This window comes from Penaeus monodon, chromosome 23 (assembly GCF_015228065.2).
Source record: "Penaeus monodon isolate SGIC_2016 chromosome 23, NSTDA_Pmon_1, whole genome shotgun sequence".
In the NCBI taxonomy this organism is placed as follows: Eukaryota; Metazoa; Arthropoda; class Malacostraca; order Decapoda; family Penaeidae; genus Penaeus; species Penaeus monodon.
The window spans coordinates 42028224-42028525 of NC_051408.1; positions in this window are offsets into that span (position 1 = coordinate 42028224).

The window sequence follows — 302 nt, forward strand, 5'->3', positions numbered from 1 at the left end:
TAAGGCCCCCTTTACCTCTCTCTCTCAACCCCCTTTGCCTCGTCCCTTCAAACCCTTCTTCCACCTTTGCCTCACCCCCCCCACCTCTTTGCCTCACACCCTACCCCCCCCCCCTCTCCCCACCTCTTTGCCTCACCCCCCCACCTCCTTGCCTCACCACCTCCCCTCATCCCCTTCCCCTCAACCATAATAATTCATTACCCCTTTTTTTAACACGGGCATGAGGCAAACTCCCCTCGGAATACAAGTGAAAGCGTTTTCCCCTCGTGTCCCCCTTCGTCTCCCCTCGTCATTCCTTCACC